We start from the raw sequence: 27396 nt of genomic DNA, 5'->3' as shown, positions 1-27396 counted from the left end.
AAATAAAAGGCTTGGCTAATATAGAAAATACGCATGCTTAGCATTAAAATGCAGGTGGACAGCCTTAGACAGGATTTTTACTACTAAAAACATAAAAAAATTAGCTGTAATAGAGAATTGCATCCGGGATACATTATCAACATTAATTTATGCAGCTTTACTTAATTTCAACGTTATAGATTAAGCCATTTCGCCTACGCACAGAACATGAACTAACGCTAACGCACAATCTTCTGAATCTTCCCCCGTAACTTTCAATTAATCGATTTTGCGCTCTATTATAACGCCGCAAAGCGCAAGAAATTACAGTTGTAAGCAATAAACAGTAACGGTATAGGGCAGTTCACACGAATATCGTTCTCATTAATAAACAATGCAATAGTGGGAATTCGTGAGCAGCCACGATCATACTCGTACCTAGAATACCTCCCATAGAATCCGTATGAAGCTTTTACCAGGCGTGCCTCACGCCGCGATTTTGTCGCTTTGCTACAGGTAGCTAAAAGTACATCCTTTCGATCCCGATTTTGGGAAAAACCATAAGCCGCGCGTGGCGCTGTCGCCACCTAGCGGCCATATCTGTGCTGATCGTAACAGACGCGTTTTGTTAGAGAGTGAGTCTTCTGTACCTAGTACTATTATTTCTGTGCTTTTACCAAGGTTTGCGGTCACTACACATCCTGCATCATTACTTACTCCTTCAACCTTACATGTATTTAAGGGGGGCTTGATCTGCAAAAAATGGGTCCAAGACACATTATTTTAGAGTTTACCCTAATATACCTACTTGCAATTATATTTTATTTATTTTTAATTTCATGCATTTTTCTACTTACAATTTTATTGTATGACTATTGACTATACTCAGTATAATTTCACATTCTGGGCCATTTCCCGCAACTACAGCAAATATGGAGATAAATATCCCATTTTAGATGATATTTTCTTAATCCTTGGCGTGACTTAATCCAGCAGCGATAAATGTTTTTTGAACAATAATTAGGTAATGGGAACTAGGTACTCCTATATTGTTAAAAAAACCGGGCAAGTGCGAGTCGGACTCGCGCACGAAGGGTTTCGTACCATTAAGCAAAAAAAAAACGGAAAAAATGCAAAAAGAAAACGGTCACCCATCCAAGTACTGACCACGCCCGACGTTGCTTTACTTTGGTCAAAAATCACGTTTGCTGTATGGGAGCCCCACTTAAATCTTTATTTTATTCTGTTTTTAGTATTTGTTGTTATAGCTATAACTGTCTAGCTATCACGGTTCGTGAGATACAGCCTGGTGACAGACAGACGGACAGACGGACGGACGGACGGACGGACGGACAGCGAAGTCTTAGTAATAGGGTCCTGTTTTACCCTTTGGGTACGGAACCCTAAAAAAACAGACTAATATGGACCTGGTTGTTGTTGACATACGTTGATGAATAACTCTTATTAAATATAAAGTATTAGGTAATTCCAACAACTCTAAAATAATGTGCCTAAACCTACAACCTATAACCAGTAACCACCTACCACCCCCACCTGAAGGGTTAACAAAATCAATTAGACCTAAGATATGTGGTGACCGCAAGTCATATTTTACAAATGGTCCATCTAGTTAATGTGTGAGCGATCTTTGCGTTAATATAGCTTAAGGAAGCGCAATTATAATGTTTCCCGTTATGCGTAAACTGTTCGTCATTCTTGAGCTTATACTAGTAAGTGTGGTAACTGTGAAAAGAATCCTAGTTGTGCAATTAAGTGTGTTTAGTTGGTATGCGATTTTTTTGCGGAAATGACATAATTGAAGCCTTAGTAATGACAATAAACACAAAGACATTTTACACACGGGCTTAATAATACCTACGAAAACCAACATAATTATATTATTATGTCTTAATGTTCCATCATCATCAAAATGATTCAAAATTGTAAAGCTATGGTCTCACCTCAGGTGATTATCTGTCCACCTGTCACGCGATTTATTTATTTAGATTTTAAATTATAATAAAGGTTTCGTACATTCTAAATTAAATATTAAAACGGACAAAAATAAAAAAGTCACCAAATAACAACATAAAAAACTATAAAGCTAATTTAATATATCCATTTGTGTATTAAAGAGATACTTAATAAAAGTTAACTCGTAACATATTTCCTGTACATGCGTTCATTTGGATAACAAAATATCTATCATATCTAGTCAGATATTCAGTTAGAGACAAAGACAGGAAATGGCTCAATTATACATATATAGATACAATATCATCTATGTACATTTACAAGAGGTAAGTAATAGTTATTTGTTTTACAAGGGGACAAAGTTGTTGTTTAACCGCTTGTGCTAATATTGATACCCGAGCAAGCGAAAGATTCCAAAATTGAACCACGAGCGTAGCGAGTGGTTCGAAAAATGGAATCTTGAGGGTTGTGAGGGTTTCAAAGCACGAGGGTTAAACAAAAGTTGCCCCCGAGTGAAACACAAAATTTTTCACCACACCAACCCGAAGCAAATATTAAATGTAAAATATTAAACAAAATCAAATCCAAATGAATGTTATTAAATATTTATCATCCAAAATCATCATTTAAAAGTAAATTCTACCAACAAACATAAGAAAACAACTCAAAATTTGCATTTGATTACTTTGCATCACATGTGAATAAAATGCAATTTTGCTATCAGTTTTTGAAGTGCAAAGTAAGCCTTTCCGAGCTGGTGTGGTGAAAATAAAATTGGCATATAACTCGTAAAAACATATAGGTACAGAGCGTACACGTTTAATACGAACCTCATTCGTGGCGCGATCAGTAAACAGCAAGGATTTCACATTTGTATTCAATAAGTCAATCCACCGGTTCCACAGACCAGGACCACATATATTGACTGAACAACCAAACAATGGAAAACTTTTGATACTTTATAATTTAAAGGAACTGCCGTTTCTTACATTTAAACTACATGTCGAAAACATCTTTCACACTTGAGTAATTAGTTTAATTTCATGTGTTTATAATAACTGACTATGCCACAGTTTTATAAATCGAATCAATTCAATCCACACATTATGGAAAAACACATCGGGCCTAGTTGTGGCTTTGTTTTAAAAAGCTGTGGTTGTATGGCTGTGTTAATGGCATGACCTACGTTAGGAACGAATCATACACTTGCCAATCCGGCTTTCTTTTATAAAAAATACAGTACTTAAAAAAATTGCTGCTAACTCTGCTTACACAGTCTTGCCATACGATTTGACCCGTATGTTCGTCATTTTTCAAGTTATGATAAAAATATAAGTCGAAGTCTTAAGGTCTAGCCAACATGACAATTGTATATCAGAAAAGAAACAATGTATTGGGACGGCCGATGCTAGGAAAACTCACGTGACTAATTCCATGCATTATTTAAATTTAACGATTGCCATTTTGGCTATTCCCCCTATTATATATTCTAATGATTCCCTAAAAGTGGCAATGTAACTTCACAGAGACATACATCAATGGGAACTTCACATGCGACTTCCTAGTATAGCAGCATGAATGGAACTCTTCCTAGCTTTTTCTGCAGATAATTGTATCTCGTGTTAGCATATTAGTTGGATGTCGGTGTTAATTTGTATGGAAGTCTATATGCGTGCGCTTAATGCAATAACTGAACAAGCTTTTTTCTAAGTAGATTTTAATATGGCGTCGTAATTACCGGAACAATAGAAAAAGTGTTATTGTAACGAAAACCCAGGTGTTTGCTAATCAACGCTTACCGGGTTTACGCATTTTTCTTACAGATTTAGGGCATTTGTACTAGGGACGAGTTAACCGTCGAGACCAAAATAGCGAACTCTGATTTCTGAACTACGAGTAATAGGTATGCGTTATAAGTAAATATATTTATTACCACTAACTCATTAAATCGGATAAAAAGTTACAGACTATGTGAATGAAAAAATGCCATGTGAACATATTCTATCAAATGTCTGAGTAACGAGATATGACTACGGTTTGATTTATAGACCATCAGTGTTAAATACCGCAAAACATTGAATCTTGAACCAGGGTTCCATTCTCGAGTGTGCATTTTATCATTGTATAACACCGAAAACGTATTGAGTGCATTGGCGCGTTCACTCTACAACGCTTAGAAACGCGACACATTCTTCTACTAATATTTTGGTACTAATGAGAGCGATAAGATTGCTGTTTAGGTATATCAACGCGACTGCAATATAGCTAAAAGCCACTACTGGACAAAGAAGTCCCTCAATAAGCTGCAGTTCTCCGGTTCTGTCGCTTTGGCGCCACTTGCACCATCCCACAAACCCGGGGTTAATCGGTTAAACCGTTAACCCGGTGTCAAATTGTACTGGTAACCATGGTAAATCCAGGTTTAACCGGTTAACCCGGTATAGTGGGATGGTGCAAGTGGGCCTTAATCAAGCGAACAGTAAACTAAATATACTAAGAAACCCGTCTCATTCATAGAAGGCATCTCTATGTAAGATTTCCTTGTATACGCCTTAAAACGGTCTACCAGCAGTTTTCCATTGAGTAGGTACGCGAAACTTTTCAGCCTCATCCAAGTTGTATTACATATTGTTATTTTTGTTTCTGAATATAGTCCCAGTTTTTTCCAAAGCGCATTATGCATTTGTCTTAGCATTCCCATGTCAGCGACAATGGGATGCGCGAGGTTGCTCACCTCGCATTGTACTACGATATACTATGCTAGAAAAGACGCATGTATGCTATATATGAGAGTACAAGGCAAAAGGGACCTTAAGTGATGCTTGCGGTTACGCAATTATTAAAGGTGCTCCATTGAAAACAATGCTTGGCGATATAAACTTCCCCCGCTGATACGGTGTATTTTCTATGAAAGCGACAGATAGTCATGAACTTACGACCTATAGATCTGGTATGGTTTATGCTCGTGCGACGCCACAGTGCGCAGATTAACTGGATCCGAATTTGAATTGCGACAGTTGTAATTTTATGTGAAGTGCTTGTTCCGTTAGAAAGAAAAGATAGCATTTTCTCTAACTTTCAATGCTCGTAGAACCAATTTAGCTGATATTTTCGTTACGTTTTGATATTATAATTTCTGATTGTTTAGTTACTTCAGATCCGTATAATTTATTTTCATAATTAATTAGTTAGGTACATACATGCTTTACTAAATTAGTTTATGTTATGGTTATTATCTTGTTGTTCAATTAATTAGGTGTTTCTTTCAAAATGTGTATTGATTGTTTCTCGCATATATAATTTTGTAAGTAATATTTGTTTGTATAATACATTGATTTATTATTTTTAATTGCACATGTATGATGTCTATAATTGTGTAGTATATATAGCATAATTTATTTAGCCATCCCTGCTGAAATATTCGTATTGGATCTCGTTTAAAAAGCAAAACAAAGCGCTGCAAAGCCGTATTTGCGCAAATAGTTACAGCAAATTTAATAATCATCTGGGCCTATACACTATATTATTAATATAGTCATTGGAAAACTGTCGTGACTTAGAATTTATTCAATCAACGACTAATCGTACATGTTAAATTTTAAAATGTCCCATTTATTACACATTATTAAAGTGTGGTATATTTGGATTGTTTTTTACCATTGACGATTAATTCTTGCTATTGCAATAATTTTTTAAGTCAATTTAAGTGCAACTTCTGTAAATAAGCTGCGACGCTCCGCGGGTGGGATCTTACATCGCGCGAGTAAATGAGTGATTGAATGAGAATGAGCATTCAAAGCTCCATACCAGCTGATTAATCGGTTCATTATGTAGCGTACTAATTAATTAAAATGGCGATGGACAATAAACTTTCATAATGAAAGTAACGGAGCCTCGCCATTGCCTTGCAGTTACTTTATTTGGTGTGTCATTATTGATAATATAATATTCATGTAACACCTTTCACTTGATAAGAGAATAAACAGACAGTGAATTGACAATATAAACACTCGTACGCCGTAGTTGACCGTGATACGCTGATATGGCAACTCGTTGGGCACTTTTGTAAAAGTCGGTGCCATAGGCAAATTAAAATGTTTTGATACTTATTTGAAACGTAATAGTTAGAAGCACAACCAGAAAAAAACATAAATTACAAATACGAGATACACTAAATAAAATATTATACTTATTCGTAAAAACAATGCAGCACAAATTGCCGATATCATCATCAAAGCGTTCTTAAGTTATTTTTCATATAAATAGATGCTTATTTTTTCCTATCGTTCAATCACTTCACTCTCACATTATATTATGATCGTAAAGGCCTGTGCACACCGGCTGCGTGCGCGTGACGTGCACGTGCGCGTGCGGCGTTGTAGTATACAGATCCTTATGAGAGACGGCACACCGCTTGCGTGACGTGTGCGTGTGCGGCTCCAACATTTTAGCGCACGCACACGCGCATGTCACGCACACGCAAGCCGGTGTGGCTCGGCCTTTAATAGTTGACTCTATCTATAAAACAACAGAAAAACGATCCACGGATGAGCCATGACTTGCAAAAACAATATATTTTATAGCGACTTATTCATACTTAAGCCCTTTTTAAATTAGTGGTTCAATCAAATCAGCATATCACATGTCCGTTCAAACAGCGTTACTAATGTCCCAGCTATCTGTTCATCGGAGCATACGCGATTCAGTTCAGGCGATTTTCCGGTGAGTAGCGCCGCGTGCGGGCGCCGCCGTGACCGACGAAAGTTGTTTATCTCGCGATAATTATTATCAAATTAGCACGTACGGTGTGAATTGGGATTATAGTAGGTCTTTGTGGAAAGGCTTTAGAATTTCCCTTTTTCTTTGCAGTGTATTTAAATTTAAAACTATTATGTTTGCGTTTTGTGTATGGTGCTTTGAGGTAATTTTTATGTATTTGTGAATTAGTATCTTTAGTATTGAGCAAAAACAGTCCAAATTTGGTCATCAAGCGTTAAAAACCATTACTGCCTTAATACTTGTAGTTTAATTGATTTAAAATTTTACGTTTTCATCAGCATTAAAAGCATCGTATATTAATCGGTATTGAAACCGATCATTATATTGTACTCGTACTTATCAACATAAATTGAGTGCAAAATTAAACTGTTTGTGTTTCATAATTCGTTATCGTAATGCAATCTAGCGATGCAATACATCCGACTTAAGGCTATCTTGTTATGCAAATGATCATTCACAATGCATAATGTCATTTAAGTCCGATTTTAAATACAAAGCCGATAGGGGTTTTGCAATATGTGCTCAATAGGGTTTTAGCCGAATAAGTATGTTTATCCTGGAATAAATTGTTTATGGCCGGAAGATTATGGTTAAAATGTATCTCATACAATACATGCGAAAAGGGCGTAAGAATAAAATTATTGGGTAATACGATATAGGACCCTAGGACCAAGAATGAACTCGAGTAGAGCAAAATCCGATTTCCGATTTTCGCGGTAGACCCTAAGCTATATTGTCAAGTACCTATTGAAGATTTTTAAATACCCTTAGTATGTGCTATGAAAAACGATGTGATATTAATTTTAAATAGTTTTTACTACTCGACAACTAGTTAATACAGATTTATGCGTCATTCGAGTTCCATTCTAGTTTTAAATGTACGTTTTTTACATTCTGCTAGCATAAAATATTTTATTTGATAGTTAAAATGTAGATGAGCTTACGAAAAACATAGGAATGTCAGGTACAATTTAAAAATATGACACCTATTCATTTACAAACATAGCACATAATTAACATTCATCTTTGCGTTGTTCTCTGGTCGATGAGATAACTTTTTCAATCACCATAAATAGTGGAAAGCACTTTAGTAAGCCATTTGTCATTGTAATAATTAGACTGCACTACATGCATCACTCGTAAATCAGCCGATTCACTAAGATGTTACTCTCATTGCTTACATAAACTAAAGCTTAGGCCAACCAGCGGCAGTATCATGGTTGCATTTTATCACTTTTGTCATGTAATGCGTCATTTTCGCACTTACATACTTATTAGAATGTGGCAGTCATGATGACAGATAATAAAAAACCGACCATCTTAGCCCTACAGATGCGGCATTCTATCTTTACAAATTAATCTTATTTTGCATTTATAAAAAAAAGTACGAGCGAGAAGTACGGGTGTATTAAAAAAGAGATCAAATAGTGTTCAATTTGTAAAAGTCCCTAATTCCAAGCTAATACTCAATACTAAACTTAGTTATGAAATAAATATAATGCATCCAAAAATTTGCTTCCTGATAACGTTCAGAAGTATTGATCGCGCAAATAGGGTGGTGATGATGATGAAAACTTGCACTCGGCAGCCAATGGGAACACACGGCCAGACAACCTCGTAATTGCAAGAACAATGCCCGCGCCTGAGAAGTGATGCTTTCCCCAGATCTACGGGTTATCTAATTTTATTATGTTTTATGTTTTATTAGAAGTCGGTCGGATTAAATTTATTAATCTGTGGTTAAGAGCGATTTATGATTGTTATTTTTACATACCGTTTTGTTACGTTTGTTGTATTGTTGTGCCAATTTGATAAATGAGCGGGCATACAATTTAGTTTTAATTTTAATAAGAGCTAAGATGGAATTAGATCTCAACTGTGTATAAGTGTGTGAGAGGAGGCATGTGTATAGCTGAGGGCCAAGCGAAAGTATGTATTTATCAGTGGCGGCGCGTCCATAAAAGCCGATTCCCACCGGCTTGCCTGTTTTTGGACGTTTGTGCAGAGTTGTAAAGGAAATATGTAAGCCAAATGAGCCCCGGCTTGCATATGGATATGTTTGCCGCGCCGCCACTGGTATTTATGCAATTAAAACGATGTTAAATGTCAATATATTCACATTTTTTGAGAATAATAATATGTTTGCGGTTAACTGTAATTGCCACGACTCTTTTCATATATTTTGTACAGGTCGTGGCATTTAGACAACACATATTTTTGGAGAATGATGCATTAACTATTTATGTATTTATGCCTCTTATAGTGCCAGAATGTGCATTGTGCAGTAAATATACAATTATAATTTAGATATTTAAATGTGTAGAAAAACATAATTCGGTTTATCAGATGCAACTGAGACGTCCGCACGATTTATGTATTAATCGACGCACCATAATTAACACCGATTATTAACAGATAAATTGTAATTAAATCGAACTAATACCCATTTTGTACTTGACGGCTCCTAATTGTACCCTTCTACATATGACACAAACTAATAGTGATGGCTGTTTCGTATTTCATTAATAAAATCGTAGTCTTTTTCTATAGTATAGCTGTCTAGACTAGGTAGGTATATAAAATAATCAAAGTAATTTATAGTGGCAATAAATTTATTTAAAACATTTCCATGAGAATGTCAATGACAACACACCTTTACAGGTGACTCATTATTTTGCAGATAGCCAAAAGCTCAAATTAAATTTAAATTGACTAAAGGTCAACCCACTTAGTTACATAATCAGTCGAAATTCATTTTTGCATATTGACTTTACCTTTACACAGTATTCTTTCAAACTAAGCAAAAATAAACTTATCTAGAAACAAGGTTTTATGCACCAAAATCTTTTACGATCCACTTAGGTAGGTAGCTACGCCAATTGTGGAACGGACAACTTCAGCTGCACTACCGATATTGAACGCGTCGCTGTTATTGTAAATTTCCATAGTAAAATGAACAGTAGTGCAGCTGTCGTTGGAAATGGACTGTCACCTTAATACGTTACTGTACAGACAAGGCAAGGTAATAAAAAGCTGAAGCAAGAAATACGGAGATTACCTATGTGTCATTTTTAAATAAAAGTTTTTTTCGCACTGCAATAAATTAAATCCAAATGAGGAAAATGTATATTGAATATAACATATATTATGCTGTTAAAATCTAATCAAACTCAAGTCTAAGTAACAGCAGCGTGTATAATTTGATTGATTCATAATAAATTACTAATATTGTAACTTCCTGCGACTAGATGGGAATTCAAATTAGCAACGACACATAATATCCGTTACACACGTTCGCAAAACGTGTGCAACCAGTTGGAGGAGCATAAGAGAATATTGCGGTTTTCTTTAGCTATTGTGGTGCTAGGTGGGTGGGCTATTTTTTCAAATAAGTACAGTCAACGGTAAAAATATGGGTGTACAAATCATTTCAAAAATATGTCCCATAACTCTTATGTCAGTGAATTAAGAACTATGGGACATATTTTTGAGTAAGTTGTCTACACCCATATTTTTACCGTTGACTGTACATAAAAAGTGAAGCTCCTATATTATTTAACGACGTAGGTACCGCGTCGTCTGCTTCAAAGTTTAATTTAGCTAGATAGATTTGAAAATAACGACACTACAAACATTAATGTAGTTTACAATGAATTTAACTAAAGTAATATTAACAATCAATAAACCATTAACACCGCTATTTAATTTGAGGATAGTAATTCAAGATCGTGATGTTGTAAAACCTCAATACACTCCGATTGGTTCTGCTTTTACCACTATATTTTTTTTTTTAACTATGGTCAACAGTAATCTGAGTATAGGTGTACTCGGGCCACGAATATTAATGTTTATTATCAAACGTTTATAAATTTATTATAATATTTATACATTTATTATGGACATTCCTCTATTACTGTAAAAGGTTCGATATAATGTCTAATAGCGTGCCTCTTAACTTAAGGTAATAAACTTTAATAATAAACATCACTTTAGTATACTTGCCCCAAATTAGCACATTAGCACAGATCATGAGGATTTTTTTAATTACGTTAAAAAGTAATATAAATTTAATCATCCAAAGCATCCGTTAGGTATGTATTTAATTGCTACGTAGATAGGGAGTAGGGAAGGAACATAACAGGAAATTAATACAGCAACTAATAAACCTACTTATCTGTAGTAAAGCCATAATGTTAAGTCATAAACGCTACAATACTATTAGGTAGTAAAATTATGTATGTCGACAGCCCTCTGGTTTTATGTAGAGACGAGAAACGTATTCTTATAGTTTCTACACTACAATTAACTCAACCTCTTAATTTTCACTTCTAAGTTTTTCTAACGGTAGGTTTTTGTTTTACATGACTTTATCCGACCAAGTACCGAATGTGTGTTTTCAACCATCGTCATTTTGAAACATTAAATAAGTACATACATGCTTTACACCATAATGCACCAAATTATAACCCTGGCCTAGAAGTCTCAGACTCGATCATAAAATATTGCCAATTTGCAATTACGCTTTACGACTTAAAGCATTTTGTTTGTGGCGTCTTCACAAAAGTAAATCGTATTTTCACGAGACAAATCCAGACAAATCGAATTTGCCTCCGCTGCACAATGCACATCGTAAGTGAAACTAATCTGGTGGCGTTTACTTTGATCATTAGCTAGATTTCTTGACTTAGCACAAAAATCCACTTTTAACGCATTTAAACCAGGTCATGTGCATACCCCGAATTTTGGTTCATCCTAGTTTAAGTAGATAAAGATTAAATGTATTATAAGCAGCTAAATAAACACCATTAATGTATATTTTTCTTGATATAGACTTTATACCTGAAATGAGTGTCCGACAAAAAACCGCTAGTACACTAACATACGTGATTGCAAGCATAACGCAAGTCATTATTCTACAGGTGACATGATTCTTGTTACTCGCCAATCAGTCTGTTTGTGTCTTAATTCTATTTGTAATACGAACTAATATTGCTTGGCTTGTCCTGCGACTGATAGATGCGACTCATAGATGCTGTGGACCATGGCATCGAGTATAACTCGATTTTTGACGTGTTAATTGAAGTTGGGAGAAAAAATTAAATATTTGATTACCTACCTACAGTTAGTTTTACACTGTATATTTGCTGCTAGCTCATAACTGTTTTTAGAGATGTATTGAATGACAAGGCGACCTAATACTACAAGCACTAGAGAATTTTCTTCGTTATATATCTATATTTGTAATACAGAGCGACCTTTTAGGAAAATATTACTATGAAGGCATTTGAATTCTAGAATATTTTTTTTATTGATTCTTACCGTCATATCCGACTTGAATGCTACTAAATATTTATGGACACAAAATATAATCTTCCAAGGATTCCTTGTTTTATAATTAATCGGTTTCTTTGACATACTATTCTCGCTGTAAAGTAGATACTTTTATAGGTAGCTGGCAAAACAAGCGTTGCTACAGAAACATTTTAAATTAAAGGAACAGAACAATAGTTGGTGAACTTTAACTTCGGACACTTAATTTTAAACATTATTTTGATCCGTCCGTGACCTTTTGTATACCCTCAATATTTAAAAGACATCTTATCTTTTAATTTATTCAAGACATTTGATTTATTTTGTTATTATTTTACTTTGTAAGTAGTTAAGAAGGCAATTAAATTAAAAAGTTGATAAGATTTTATAAGAATACTCATTATTTTCATCAAGGCTTGTTGTGTTATGTAAAGGTTAAGTTAGGTTAGGTTACCCAACATAGCGACTATACACTACACACACACACACACACACACACACACACACTACACTACACTAACCACCACACACACTAACTGACTATAGACTACAGGAAAAAGCGACATAGCAACTGCTAATTTTTACAGCATACAACTAACGGTCAAAATTTGTTACTTATAGTAGGTATATCACAGACATGCGTTACTCAAGTATACACACCATTTTTTGTGCTGCAAAATTATTTGAATAAAGGCACAGAATATAAGGTCAGGTCCACAATTATTACAATAGCACTGAATAGAAAGTGAATAAACACTTTAAAAAGTCTAAGAGCACTTACATTTTTTATGCTCGTTATAGAAATGTTCGATCAACGCGCTGTCGATACCCTATTTGGCGGAGAAATAATAATCAGATCGGATAATATTTATTGTACATGTGATCGGCCCGCACATCAGGTTGCGCAAGACACTTTCACTGGCCTATATTCTTTGCTCAAACTTTAATTAGCATGAAACGTTGTCTGTTTTAGTCTAACATTACTGTTTGTATGTAAAGAACATGTAGGTCGTGTTATGCAAGTATTGGTGAACATGTCTTATAACGGACGAGTTTGAGGTCATGTTTTGGATATACACGTCTAAGTCTGTAAATGTATATATTAAATAATATATAATTTGTTTAATGAACTTGTCAGTCTGATAATATCAACAGTCCCTAAAATAAAAGTCCAATACCTAAAAATAAAAATCATTAATTTGCATTTTGTAATCTTCTTCGTAGAATAGGACTAGTTATTATTTTGGTTTCATCACATTTACTTATCCATTCTCCCGAAAATATGATACACAATGATAAACTAATAATATAATATTTCTGCAAATAATATCTACGAAAGTCAATGCCATTCACTAACCGAAAGCTTCCACATTGCATCGCAATGTCGCTCTATGATCTGCTTCAATCATTCGTTCATTCTTTCATTATTTTTTTGTGTATGATTATTTTTTGCCTGTGGTTACCTCCCGCGTAGCTTTTTAAATTGCCACGTAGATTACCAGGCACGTAAACAACTAATTGTAACGATCGCCGGACAGCATTAGCTTTTTGTGGTAAAATTGGTGTTGATAATGATGTATTTATTGCAATTTAAATTGATTATTGTACGCGGCGTCCATTATACGAATCATTTACTTAGCAGGTCCGTAATTTGTGAATTCTCACGTAAAAGTGTTTCCACAATTCAAACCGCAGTTTACCCGATTTTCTTATAAACTTTTTTCCCTGAGGATCTTTAAGTATAAATATCTATGCGAGCTTATAAAAGAGAATACACCATGGCGCTATAATTTAAACGTCTTTTGTAACTACCGTACGATATTTTCAAGTCCGGCTGGAGGCTAGCAACAAACAAAGGCAATAAATAGCAGAGGAAGTATTCTTTGCGGAGCGCTTCGGGGCCTAATCAACCGTGGCGGTTCGCGGTCGCAAGTTTTTATTTCGATAAGACAGCAACAAATGGAATACAATAGATAGTTTGTTGGGAAAAACAATGGAGTCGTAATATAATTGTTGATGTAATACGATGGTAAATATTTCAACGTTCGCGCTAATGGTATATCAAGAACTCGTCGAGTTGTATTTTAGCGTGAACGTGGAGAAGTTTAAAATAACACTTGCACTGCGTGTGCTATAAAAATCGTCGCAGACTTATTTTGGTCTAACTCCATTAACCTTTTTTTTAATTTTGACGACATGTAAACATTTATTTTTCCTTTTTTTTGTCAAAAGAATATGATATATAAATGCATACTGATAGGAAAAAATAAGTAAATTAATTGTATGATCGAAACGACCGTCGTTCCAATGGATTAACGATATTTGAAAGATTGTATAACTGGAAATCTTTCTTCCACTTCTCGAAATTAAAAAGTCCAAAAATAAATTACGATAAATGTTACAATTTATTTCCAACAATAAATACCAAATAACCGTTAGTTTGGGCGATTCTCGGTAGCGCGAAGTCAACCGCAGCGAAGCCCACTTCGGTGCACTGACAGGTAAAGGACCCCGGATCACACAGACAAATTGATTTTGCCATTAATAAAACCGTTTTTAAAGTATGCTGATTTTAAAGTATCAGTTTTTAATCAAATCAAATCAAATATCATTTATATTTATTTATATTCAAATATCATTTTTAGGCAACTAAGGCCCATAGATATATACCTTACAAACTAACATACATACAATAGTAAAATCTTACAAGCTAAAAAATTATTTCGGCGACACGGCGGTTTTCAGTTGTGTCGCATGTCCCGGTGTAGGATAATATTAATATTTATTTTTTAAACTTTATCGCACAATAAAAGTTGTACAAAAGGCAAACTTAATGACAGAAGGATCTACAATAATAATATTTTAATACAATAAAATATTATTAAACTTTAGATTTTTGATAATCAATAAGATTTTACCGACAGTTACAACACCATTACAATCTGTTCGGAAAGAGAAGAGTCGTACATACATTCCACGACTCTTTTCTTTCCGCACAAACTCTAGAATAGTTTTCTATTACATATGTAGTTATAAACGAACACCGTTTACAACAAAACATACAAATTGTCCGATTCCCATCGAATCGAAAGCTGTAACTAGTCCGCCATAACTTTTACTCTTATCTACATTATCGAAGGTTACATAAAGAAGTAATTAACGTAGGTGTACCGGTAAACGATGAACTGCCTATAGTTAGTTTAAGACTGTTAACTGAATCGTTTGTTACGTAATATGAATGATGATACCTTCATTTGCAACGCCCATATAGTACAGTCAAACTAAAAAAACTATAATGTAGGAATAACAATTCGATAAAAATTCAATCATTCGAACTAAATCTAGTTTTTAATTGCCATAACTTAGACACAAAAAAAATTTTTTAAAGGAAAATATTCTAGTTACTCATTGATTAATGAAGCGAACTCAAAAACAATTCGTACCTAGTCTATACTATCATCTTTCTAGTAGTTAATCTAAGTTAGATAAAAACTGAAACATTCTTTTGGTATGTTGATTCCTTCCGCCGAGTCAGAACTGCCTGTTTGAGAGCGTATAATAAAATCATCAACTTTTTGCATTGATCATTTCTTTAGATCGTTACCAGCAAATTTAAAGGCATCATGATATGCCGACGCACGAATATTTACTTGTACTTATTGCGCAACATAGGTATATATTTTATGAACTCCAGTGTGAATATATACAATGAACCATTTGAACACTTCTGACACCCACAAGATAACGATCTTCTTTCGTAACATTTGACAAAGAATGCGCTTATCTTGTTACTTAATAACATCTAACAGGATGTCAGGGACGATGTTAACATACAAATTAGATTTTTATCCGAGACTGATAGTCTTCTATCAATAGTACAGTACGAGTAACTATATCAAATACAGCTTTAGTTCTCAAAACATTATAAGACAAACTATAGTAAGTATATCTAGAAACAGTTCAAAGTTTTAAATGTGCTATTGGTCGTTAGGTAAGTAATTATCGATTTAAAATAATAAAGAACAGGCAGGGTAATCGGCAGTATAAATAGCGTTTCGCTTATTAGTTTACGTGTATAGTCCAAAATTTTACGATAGCCCACCCAGCTTCTAATGATTATATGCAAGTGAAACCTATGACTTTATGCTTTCATGTCTTTAGAATCCATAAGGTTTTGGACTGAGAACAAATTATATCATAAGAATTCGATTAAAATCTGATATTCGCGCATTATGCTTAATTAAATATGTCTAATTTTATGTCTACTAAGTAAGCATATAGCCAATATTTGCAAAAAGTTACATGGTATTTGTTACAACCGTTCTTATAACAAGCGACAGTATTATGAATACCGATAATGCGTTACGCTTTATCGATCGAAGCAAGTCGGAGGCAGCCCATCAATATCTCGGCCCGGGGGCGTCCGATATATCAGCCGATACCATCGGCCGGTGTCGCCCGCAACTAAATGCGGCAATTAACCTGTAATATACACACGGCGGAAAAATATCCTGTATGGATATGATGGTCGTTCTTGTCTACGTGACAGCATGATAAAACGGTGTCCGTCACTTTCTAACCCACGGTGTTAAAAAGTGACAGTTAAGTATTTTATCACGTGGATAAAGCCATCCATAATACGCCGGCTGAAAAGGTTAGGCGACATTCGCTTCTTCTTTGCGTCCGGATTTGAAAAGCGAATGGGATTTTGAGGGAAGGGAATGTGTCAACCCATTTGCGCCTAACGTTTAGAAAACATTTTAGTTTTTAATGTATTTACTGCAGTTATTTCCGAATAACCCGATAGCGATACATCTTTTTATTGGTGTAAGGCTTCTTTGTCTCTTTTTCAAAAATATTATGGTCAGAAAATAAAAATATCTGTTCTTAACAGATTGATTTGCTCGAAGCACACATTGTAGCATTGAAGCACACTCGTAACACATTGAATGCGCATGTACAAAGTTTATGACAGTATGAAATTTCGTTTATTCCCAATCCCAATATCTACCGACACGTAAAAAAGTGGTCAATTCTGTATTTGAGAAAAGCAATCTACAACCTATTTGTCTGTCATAACTTTCATTTCCACCATGTACATTATACTTACTAGTATAAATAGAGATTGAGTTTTTTGACGAACCATTTTGAATTGCTTTATCGAAATCGAAATAGTAATAATCTTGAGCGAGCCGAAGTGATTTCATAATCATATTAGCCTTTCTCCGGCCGTTGACCGGCCAAGGCCACTTAACGGGTAATTAAAAGCAAATTTCTATTAACTTAAAGATTGATTTGGACTTTAGAGAAGTTGATGCCTATCACAAATGTATCCTTATATGAATCTACCTACTTACAGTGCGTTATAAAATAGTAGAAATTAAATAAGGGCACCACTTTCGACGGAACTGTCACATTTTTGACGTAAAATGCTTAAACATGGCAACAATGTAGAATAGAATTTTTGTAGTTCTATTTTATTTAATCTCTACTATTTTATCTTGCACTATACGAGTAATTATTACTCTTTAAAACATTTCCAAGCATAATAATCATTAAGTTAAATTCTTATGGGAACCTACCATCGCTCCAATGTAGATATTTATGATACAATTGGAGGCCAAATACATAAATTTTAGGTATTCTGAGTATATTTCAGAAGCAGTATCTTCAGCTATATGCATCGCCCTGCAAGCACATTCAAAATACTAAATCAGCTTTATTTATAAAAATAGTTCATTACTCGCATAGATTTTTGTCATCTGTTTTGATATTTTGGCATCGCTCAAGCCCTTTTTCGTACCAAACACAATTCTAACACCTCATAAAAACTCCATCATTTCTCCAAATACTTGAGTCAGTGAAGCAATTCAATCGAACAACCGCGACGATGTTTACGCCGGCTGCGTTTTTGCCGGTGACGTAACGACGTCACGCCGCATCAGCGGTCATTATCACATAGAACTGCCTTCAAGGCAATCGGAACGTGGATTTAATGACGGAATTAGTGGCGATGATTCGGGAATAATGGAAATGGACGCGGACGTTGCCCGGGACAGTCGCGTTATTTTGGATGCTTGCTATAAATACCTTGAGTATGATTATAATACTAATTACATTATTTATTCAAGGTATGTAGCCTAACTAAAATAATACTTACAGAGTTTTGATATTAACGAACTTTTTTTTGGTAAGTAACTTAAAAATACATGATTGATAAGTACTGATACAGTATGCTACCGATATCGGCAATTTTTCCTCATCAACTCGGTTAACTTATTAGAGAAGTTATCTTGAATAGTCATAAAAACTGCGGCACTCCATGTAGGTACTATGACATGTTCATAGCTAGTGTAATGGCTTGTATCAATAATCCAGCGTCAAGAAATCAAATAAAACACCCAAACATACAAAGTCAAATAACGCAACATTACATAATGCTTTCTTCACACAACATTTACTAAGCAGTTAAAGATTCAACAGAGCTTTCCTGCAAACGCGGAGAAATCGCCCACGCTGCGCACGCGCAGTTTCTTCGGATTTCTATGTAATTGTTGCATTTAACACCTGTCACATGTCAAACTTGCATATTCATGACAGCCGGTGCACATTCGTGCCCCTTTGAACCTAGTTTCACTGAAGACAAAGAAATAATACTGACTGCAGATACGAGTATGTGTCCAAAGTTTTGAAGTACGAAAATAGTTTGAAGTAAATCAGATTACAAAGTGAGGTCAGTACCATATTAAATTGTGTAATATTGTGGAAAGCTTGCCATATGTGGCCAACAGCAAACTTTTAAATTCAAATGCGGGGACTTTTAATGGAATGACCAGTTATTAATTTACTAGTCTCTGATTTCACCTTCTTTAACGGATTTGATTAGCGTACGAAACTGTAATTTGCAATTAGGCTGTCATAATGTACACCGTTAACTAGCAAAATTGACCCGGAAGGATGCGGTAGCGTCGCCTACCGCACGCGTCGGGTCAAACCAGCTGAATAGACGATGGTTTTAAATATCTATAAGCTGCACGGGTTGATAATTTAAATAAGCAATCACAGTTTATGTTCAAATGAGAACCATTTTAAGTTTCAATATTTATTTATTTTTCCCAGCCTAAATATAAAATCTATCCCAGCCTAAGCCTGAAATCCTGAAAGATTTCAGGTCCGCTAATCCGCATTCATTCCCGCAACGCATCTGTCTAATTCTGTGGCTATTAGTCACATAAAAACCTTGTTGTCCTTTACGTTAACATGATAAACGAGTAGGACAACGATGTCGAACGATTACGATTTGTACGCGACGGAGTCCGAATCAAGAGGTTGTTCCCGGCCGGTTGAACGAGCCCAGGCTTTAAATTCTTATTGCTTACAGAGCCTGAATCAGACGTACGAGCATATCTGTGAAATTTTGACCTCGAGATCCGTAACATCTATGCGTAACCAGAGAACTCGGCTATACTGGTCACCCTGAGCGCTCGACTCGGAAAGCTACAGGAATGAAACCCAAGAGATGCAAGAATGCAGGGCCAGCAAGTGGTTCGCTTTCGAAATGGCTCGCTACTTCGCGTTTTGTTCGTTTTAAGATACTCATTAATATCCGAATACAATCTGCATTATATTGTCAATTGAGCCGATGGATGTCCTGCGAGAGTTACACTGTATGTTATCTGTTTGACGGATTGCTAGATGTAAAGTGTGTTTAATCTCATGTCGGCGATATGTAAGAAGTGCTTGTCGCAGATGCTCAATGAAATTGCATTATGATTGGACGTTATTTGCCGTTTTGTGCGTCGGTATTTAGTTGAATTCTAGAATTATACTTTTTTTATTACTTAATTGGGAAAAAGGAGGAATAGGCTCAGGAAAAATCACGATTACACAGTAGTAATCGTTGATTTTTCCTGACCGACTTCACCTTGAAATTGAACTCTGAAATAAAATGTTTTCAAGGAATCTCACTCATTTAAGCAAACATGGACAAAAATAAGAATATTTAAATTTGCAAAAAAATATTAAGATTCAAACGATCTTTAATTTTGCCAGTTCTAATAAATACCAACACTAGTTCTACTGGTTTAAACATTACAAAAATAACGCAACAGGTGTGACAGCACCGGCAATAAAGTCAGGTTGATAAGAACTGGCAAGAGTTTGTGCTAATCTGTCCATATTTTCATAAACATTCAACTCCAATTTTAAATTAAATTGTTGCATACTATGCGCATTTGTTAAACGATCGTATTTATTAAATTTATGTTAAATATTATCTAGACTACTAATAAATAAAAACTATGTGCCTTAGAAGTATTTACTACTTTATGTAACTCCTACTGTCTCCTCCATATATTGTTATAATGTTATAAACTTTACGTCGAAATAAACTACTTACACTACAAAATCAAATAAAGAATACATATTTAATATGATTTGAATACTGATTTTCCCTCGTCCTTCAAGTCACTCGGAAATCAGTTTTTTTAAACGCATCCTACTTCAATAACTTCCTGGAAACCGGGCAATTTGAATTAATGAACAGGTATTTCCAGATCCAGCCTGCCTCAGCGCAGCTGCTTATGATTGTTATAAATAAATATTGGACTAATTACGCCTAAATATTTATTTTTATACATATTTATCTAAATTTGGATATAATAATAGCAAATTTCTTAACTTGTATAATATATCAGTGAATGTTGATTTGATATATTTTTTAGATAAAAACTTACTTTACTTACTAAGAAACTGTTTGTCAGATTATACTAATCAAATCAATTATGTAAGTTCAGTAATATACCGAATTATCTAAAAGACAATATACCTACATTTACAAACTCACCTCTAGAATTTGACGACACTCAACAATTTTCAACTGAAAAAGTCACACTGATAAGTTCATAATCAACACGAAAAATCCAAAAGAACTGGCACTATCACAACCTTTTAATATTTAACTATGTTTAGTTAAATAAAAAAAGTTTTAGATTTCGAACGTTGGAACGTTGAGAGCGAAAGAACGCTCTCGCCGCGCGCTAGCTCGCTTAGGACTGAGGTACATCCACGAGGCCGCATACTATCTCTTTCGACAACTTAAGGTCCATGATAACGCTCAAGTCATCCTTTAAGTCCTTTTTGTAAGAGCTTAACTATGAATTTATAAGCTATGTTGGTTAAAAGAATGCGATAAAGCGATAAGAGACAATACAGATTCATATCGCGCGGTGAAGTTAATATTAATTTAATTTCAAGGAATTTTCTAGGGTCTAGTTTGCATGGGACAGAGACTTACTTTATGAAGGACCTTATTTACATTATAAACCCAAATATTACTTATATAAAACCTACAGCGTGATTTTCGTAGCCTTCTTATATACTGTTGTCCTTGAATGTTATTCTAAGAACGAAACCTGCGCGGGCGACACTTGTCCCAGCCAAAATTCGTGACAAGTCCAAAATGCAGTAACAAATACAAGTAAGCTTTCCTTTTGTTGCATTTCTCTTTCAGGTGATTAAACAGGTTTTTCGGGAACTGATCATTATTTTGGGCCGCATGCTGACATCATTGTTTCGTTCTGATCGCACAAGTAAAAGTGATTTCGTGTATTTAGTTTTAAACTCGTAAGATTTATAAGTGTTTTTCCGCAAAAGTAATTATTATAGAATAAAACAATTGTTCAGAAGACACGATACAACCACAAGGAATTTATGTAATCATTTATTACTTTTTGCGATTTATTTTTGCGGTTTGCAAACAATAAAATTAATCATGCATCTCACCTCTGTAATCTCTAGAGCGGTTCTTAATGAGCATTTTTGTGTAATATTACACGTAATGCAGCGACCAAAACAGTTAGCAAAACATTGGGTGGACTAAATGGGAAAAACGCTCTTATGATCTACATAAAAGGGCATTTTCCAGTTGCTTCTGATTTCTCGCCTGGTTGCTTTGGAGACTGTACGGAGACCTTTATGATTGCGGCCACTTGGCCGATTGATACAATCATGGCTAAAACTAAATGGTGCTTAATAAACGACGCACCGCAAAAGCTCTAAGTTTAAGTTTTTATCGGGAGCTTTAAGCTTGGCGGTGAGTTATAAAGTGGCTTCTAAATATAAACGGCCTATCTCGAACCCGACACGCCATTGGCAGGTGCTGGATGCATCTTGTTCTAGGGTTCTGTCGCAACTGACCTAGGGTTATGAAACTATTGTATCAAAACATTGTGTTCAGCCACTAGATGGACAGACGACCTTGTTAAGGTCGCCAGAAGACGCTGGATGCGGGTCGCTTCCAACCGGCACGTATGGAGGTCCAAGGGGGAGGCCTATGTCCAGCAGTGGACGTCTTATGGCTGAGATGATGATGATGATGATTGTGTTCACCTTCCACTTATTTGAAACATTATGTGACACTGACAAATAGCTGTTCATTTCAGAAACTTGTTATCAAAGAAATGAACAGCGAATTTTCAGAGTCTATATCTGGTTTACTATTTAGCAGCTCCATCCTAAAATTGCTAGGAGTCCCTGTTGCTACAATCCAAAACCAGAATTAAGAGTTGAGCTCTATTAGGTACATTTCTATTCTTGCAGTTTTTTTGTAGAGCCAAGAAAGTTTTCTAAAGCTGCAATGTTTTAAACTATAATATTTCTTACACAATCTCTTTCAACTAAGTATAATATTTCTTACACAATACTCATCATCATCTTCGCGTTATCCCGGCATATTGCCACGGCTCATGGGAGCCTGGGGTCCGCTTGAGAACTAATCCCAAGAATTTATAGGCACTAGTTTTTACGCAAGCGAGTGCCATCTGACCTTCCAACCCAGCGGGGAAACTAGGCCTTATTAGGATTAGTCTGGTTTCCTCGCGACGTTTTCCTTCACCGAAAAGCGACTGGTGAATAACAAATGATATTTCGGACGTAAATTCCGAAAAACTCATTGGTACGAGCCGGAGCTACTACTTATACAATACTATAATAAAATCCCTACAATATTATAAAATTGGATAAAGTGGGACCCTCACGTAAACAAGATGTTTTAACTTGTCCATAGTTTTTTACCTCCGCATCCATTTTTATGTCGTTTTCTCAAAGGAGACAATTTTATAATTAAAGCCCGCATTCATCGCTTCTCGGGAATTCGCCAACCGCGGCTGATATCTGTATCTTTATGTACAGTTTACACTGGCGTGCGTAGTACTTGGCGATATTGCCGTGGTCTGAATTAACAACATTTTAGTAATTATAAACTTGTACCTGACACCGGTTGATGTAAACTGGAAGAAATACTTATTTTTAGATTTTAGTTTACAATTTGTACGAAATTTATTTGTAGTTTAAGAGTAAATAAACCTATATAATAAATCCATAGACTTTTTTAATTGCCTAACTTCATTATACTGGAGTATATTTTCGGCTAATCTAAATTGTCAAAATCATCATCATCATCATCATTGGCCTTTACGTCTATTGCAGACGATTTATGGTGTAACATACACTACACCGCCTGGGACGGAATTAAGGAAACGCAGGGATGCCCAGCACCTGCATTACCCTCTCGGCTTCAAATTGTCAAAATATACCTATACAAAAGTTACCTTTTAATTCATTTAACAAGTCGATGGCATTATTTATAGACACAAGCCAATTTACATGACTTTAATGCTTATAAAACTAAGCTATAATTTATTTGCGTAAGGAGGGAGGAGTATACAAACAAAGTTTTATTATAATTTCCACTTTTATTGAGAACAGCGTCAAGCAAGCGTCAGCGTCAACAAAACATAAAAAAAAGCACTTAACTAGTGACAACCAGGCTTTTAAATATACTGCGAGTATGATATATTTTAAAATGGGCGTTTTAACGAAGTGATGTTATCGAGTTTTTTTTTCATGTTATTAAACTGTGCAGTTTATAGTCTGGTAGTTTTTTTAAAGACTGTTTGTTTGTTAATGCCTATTAGATATGAGAAAAAGTTGTTAATCAGATTTGTTATTAAATGTAAGTCGAGTACTATTGCGATTTCCAAATAAATTAGGGAAAAATATTTTTACATACTTTATAATATTTTACTGTGTAATAGGTAGGTATATTGAATTTATTTCTTTGCTTATAAACTCAAGAATATTTACCAATATTTTATTATTAAATATATGATTTCGATATTGAGAGCCATTGCATACATTTATTTGATAAAAAAACAGGTCTGATATAAAGTACTACCATGAGATGACCACAAAAGCAAAGCCTTGTCAGAATTATCTCTCTTAATATAGGTTAATATTATTGTAAAGAAATACATTCGGCAAAAAAAAAAAATTAAAATTTTTTTTTATTGCACGGGTCGGTTCAAACAACAAAAATAATACCCAATGGTCGTTAGAGTTCACGTAACACTAAGTGGTTTTAAATGTAATGAGACAATAACAATAACTAACAATCTTTAACTTTAGAACTTTAGATCACGCAACAGCGATATTATTATGAAATTATATTGCGCTGGTAACTTTAAAATCACGGTTAGCATAGAGAAGTTAATATTAAGGTTACGGCGAGAAATTAAGCGATTGTTCCTTTTTTAGAAGCTTCAGTCGAGTGGTTTAGTTGTACGAATTTCAAACATAAAACCGGTTGAGTGTAAAAATTATTTATAAAAAATATGTGAATCACAAGATTTTCTGTATAATCATATTTTGGTAAGGAAACTAAATTTATCCTAAAAACCTACATGTATAATTTCCCTTCATCCAACTTGAGATGGCAATCGCTTTCTAAAAGACTTATAACATTTTTTGTACATATATGTAAATATATAAAATCGGGAACACTTTAAGATCAGAAATAGTCTGTGACTAAAGTAAATGTGCATTAATAATTATAATAACATTCAAATTAATTAAGACTTTATTGTACAAAATAAGCAGATAGGTATACCGGGTGTGGCCTGTAACATAAGCAAATAATTAAAACATAGATTGTACTCCTCAAACGGTGACACTTTTGTTCAACAACTTTTAAAAATTATGAAGTATTTAGACTCCCTATTTTTCATACACAAAATAAAAATTATCTTCAATGGACGCCATCGCCACGCCATTGTCATTGTGATTGACGTTGCTTGTCACGCCTTAAACATAACAAAATTCGCAATACATTGCGTCTTAGAATAAACTTTAAAGTGTATTTAAAATCAAACCACAAGTAATTTTTAAAAGTCGCTGAACAAATGTTGGTCAGTATGAATAGTACAGCCTACGGTTTAATTTTTTGCTCATATTACAGGCCACACCCGATATAGCATAATAATCTAATTCAATCAGCGAAGCAAGCTTCAAGAAAGAAAGGGGATATCAAAGGAAAGCAGCGTGACAGTTTCCACACATCGGGGTCGCCCATTGTCGGCTTTGTCTGCTTAATTGTACGATGCATTCAATTGGCACTAACCCTGAATAGCTTTGAGATTTTGTGAGAAATTTGAAATTTGGAATACTGCGGCATTACGAAGGAGATACTATTAAGTCATGTAAGTTAACTCATTGTGACTAAGACATGTACCAATTTTTTTTAAATAATGCTATTCGGCTTCATTGAATTATTTTATTGAGACACAACAATAACAACGCTGATGTGTCTCTTTTATAATAAATACTTTTTATATAACATTATAACAGAAATACATCAACGTCGTTATTGATGAGATATACCCTTCGAGCAACACCGGCTTCCGACACATCGGAAGATATACCTACTTACAGGGAGCTAAATCACTGTCAAAACATATAAAATAAATTATACATATACACTGCACATATAGCAAGGAAAGGTGATAACCTCGAAAAGCTTTTTGTATTTAGCCGGAAAAGTGGATGGGAGAAGGCCTGGACGTGGACGCAGTCCAATACGTTGGTCTGACCAGATCCGCACCGCTCTTGACTCCACAGTTCACATGGCTCTCCACACCGCCAAAGACAGAAACAGATGGAGAAAGATCGTAAGAGAGAAAGTGATACAAAATGGAGTTCACGACCCTCAATATTGAGGAATACTACGCAAGGAGGAGGACACTGCACACAGTGCAGTGCGCAGTCAATAAACAAATTAATGATAACGCTAAGGAGCTACCGTGAATACGAATATACCATCATCGTAGCGCAGCGCGTTTATGTCTTTCCTGGGCTATAACCGCGAAAATCGAAGTTCGCAAATTGCGGGCATTTTTCTCTGTCACTCTTATTACGCCTTCATAGGAGTAAAAGAGAAAGATCCCCGCAATTTGCGAATTTCGGTTTTCGCGGTAGCCCCTCTGAGCCAGACTGCTATCTTAATTGAAGTTAATTGCAGTTTTACTCGTATATTCATTTTATAACACTTATTATAATGTGTAGGTACTGTGTGTTGTGTGTGTTATTTGTTAATGTGTACTAAGCTGGTTTGTTATTTTATTCATTGTATATGTAGGTACCTATTTGAATAGAAAAAAAATCGAAACGTAATAATATATGTACATATTTTAAGATAATCTGTAGTTATGCGTGATTGTAGTGATATAAGTGCAAACCGAAAACATTAAATAACATACAACCCAATTAGCAATTATTTTATACATAGTCATAAATCCAGCCTACATACAAATACAGGCTTTTATGGATATTGTTAATGAACAATATGGATGATTAAAGTCCAAGGTTTGAGTACCCACTGGGTTTTAATTAACTTTGAAACAATGAAATTAATGACTGTCTGGTATTTTATATAACAGTTGGGCAATTTTACATGTCAGTCTACGGAAGTGTAGATGCTTATTCATTATTCGTTTTTCTATTAAATTCGACTAAGGCGACTAAAATATCGTCCAACATTAAAATCCAATGATAGGATTTTAATTTTGGACGATATTTTATTCAACACAGCATTTCACATGTTTTCACATCTTTATTCCAATAACCAAATTCATCTTGGATGTTAATTTTGGACGATATTTTATTCAACACAGCATATCACATATTTTCTTGCCTTCGTTCCAATAACCAAATTCATAATAGTACCAATAACAAGATATTCCCTATAAGAAGTTATCCATACATGAACCTACAGTAATACCTATATGATCCGCACCTGATCCGCCAAACAGTAATAAAATAAATAGTACAATTAATGATGCGATAAACAAGTCTGCTCTATCCTTCAAATACTTTTCTCCAAAGGACGGTCCTTTAATAACAATCGACCCGATTCGAACTTTAAGATACGTCGATTAATAGATCTAGAAACGATATGGATTAGATATGTCAATGTCAAAAGTGAAGTTTTTGTTTGAAGGAACCTCACATTTGACACTGACA

At 34.8% G+C, this 27396-nt stretch overlaps 2 protein-coding genes across 3 annotated transcripts in view; one reads left to right on the top strand and one right to left on the bottom strand.

The window, feature by feature from the left end:
* LOC134670261 (UDP-glycosyltransferase UGT5-like) overlaps positions 1-25082 on the top strand; it is a 225299-nt gene extending 200217 nt beyond the window's left edge. Inside the window, exon 6 of the transcript XR_010099035.1 lies at positions 24983-25082. The gene's annotated coding sequence lies outside the window, so the exon portion shown is untranslated. The remainder of the gene's footprint in view (positions 1-24982) is intronic.
* The window catches only part of LOC134670254 (serine/arginine repetitive matrix protein 1-like), a 109611-nt gene that overhangs the window by 38851 nt on the left and 43364 nt on the right, over positions 1-27396 (bottom strand). The window lies entirely within an intron of this gene.

The sequence above is a fragment of the Cydia fagiglandana genome, chromosome 13 (assembly GCF_963556715.1).
Source record: "Cydia fagiglandana chromosome 13, ilCydFagi1.1, whole genome shotgun sequence".
NCBI classification, from domain to species: Eukaryota; Metazoa; Arthropoda; class Insecta; order Lepidoptera; family Tortricidae; genus Cydia; species Cydia fagiglandana.
Note: the sequence above shows the minus strand (reverse complement) of the source record. Positions and strands in the feature narration are given on the sequence as shown.